Here is a 1,798-nt window from a genome sequence, read left to right as displayed (position 1 = left end):
ATGTCAAGTGGAATTGACCGTTTGTGTTGTTTTGTCTTTGTCTTTTCCTGGGCTTCTTTCAGGTTTGCTCTAACTTTTTTGTAAATTGTTTGCATACCTCTTTTGATGCAGTGTGCGAGGTTATCTAGGTTGTATAAGGGTGGGGGTGGTTGGTTGAATATTTGGTAGGGTATGCGCATTGGTTGGCCGAAAATGATCTCATGTGGGGACATCTTTGTTGCGGAATTGACTGTGCTATTGATACTGGCTTGTACCTGTGGTAGCCAATCTTCCCAACTGTCCATGAGGTTATTGACCAATGGTCTGAGAATCTCTAGGACCTTGCGATTTGTTCGCTCAGTCAGACCGTTTCCCTGGGGGTGGTATGCAGTGGCAAATGTTTGGTCAATGTTGTAGAGATGTGCTATTTCGCGCATCACCTCATTTTTGAATTCTGAGCCATTGTCAGATAACATTGTGTGTGGTATGTTGTATCTACAAAAGATATTGTTGACCAGGGTTTTGGCTACAGTCTCTGCTGTTTTGTCCTGGAGTGGTATTAAGATTGTGTATTTAGAGAAATAATCAACTGCTGTAGGTACATAATTGGAACCTCGATGGCTCGTTGGCATTTTCAGTAGGTCAATGCCAAGTGTTTCCCATGGCTCAGCAGGGAGTGGGATATCTTTTATGTTGATTTGCCTCAGGTTAGGGCCTCTGAATTGGTTGCAAGTTACACAAGAATCTATGTGTGTGGTTATATCTCTTTTCATGTAAGGCCAGTAGTATGTGTGTCTAGCAGTGTTTAGTGTCTTATCTCTGCCCGAGTGGCCTCCCATTGCACTGTCGTGCAATATGTGTAGGAGCTTGGGGACTAGGGCTCTGGGGATAACAGTAACCTCCTTTGTATTAATAGTTCTCCTTATGACTCCGTCGACCAGATTGAGTTCCTCAATAGGGACAGGTGGTCGGGAGTGTAAGGGGGTTTGTGAGATGAGATGCTGTTTTATTGGAGACCATATTGGGTCTCTGTCAGTTTCATTTCTGAGTTCTTGCATAGGTATGCATGTGGTTTGGGTTATGAGGGTGATGTGAGTTTGTCTGCTCAAGCAGTCAGCCACTACGTTAGCTTTCCCAGTTAAGTATACGATCATGGGATCGTAATCAAGGAGAGTTGTTTTCCATCTAGCAACTCTCCCATGTAAGTCTTTGGAGTTAAAAAGATAGACTAGGGGTTGGTGGTCTGTTAGTATGGTAATCTTGTAGCCTAAAATGAGGTATTTAAAGTGTTTTAGTGCCCATATGATTGCAAGTCCTTCTTTGTGTGTAGTTGAGTAGTTATTTTCAGTTTTGCTTAAGACTCTACTTGCGTAGGCTATGGCGTGTTCTTTGCCATTGTCATCTTTCTGTTGTAGGACTGCGCCTATTCCTTTAGAGGAGGCGTCTGTGTAAAGAAAGAATTCTTTCTTCATGTCAGGGAAAACTAGTACAGGGGCTGTGGTGAGTGCGTGTTTGAGAGTGTCGAAACTTTGCTGTTCTGTTTCTGACCATTGAAATGGCTCGCCTTTCCTTGTGAATTTGGTCAGAGGGGAAGCAATATCAGCAAAGTTTCTTATGAAGTGTCTGTAATAGGAGGCTAACCCAATGAAACTTCTTGTTTCATTAGCGTTTCTGGGGTTGGGAAATTGTTTATTGTATCTATTTTATCTGTGGTTGTGTGAATCCCTTTTGCATCCACTTTATGGCCTAGGAAGATGAGTTCCTTCATGAGGAATCTACATTTCTTTAATTGAATCTTTAATCCCGTATGTTTGAGACG

The sequence above is a fragment of the Oratosquilla oratoria genome, chromosome 5 (assembly GCF_046742065.1).
Source record: "Oratosquilla oratoria isolate Oo_2021 chromosome 5, ASM4674206v1, whole genome shotgun sequence".
Classification (NCBI taxonomy): domain Eukaryota; kingdom Metazoa; phylum Arthropoda; class Malacostraca; order Stomatopoda; family Squillidae; genus Oratosquilla; species Oratosquilla oratoria.
The sequence above is the reverse complement of the archived record's forward strand: the minus strand, read 5'-3'. Positions refer to the sequence as shown.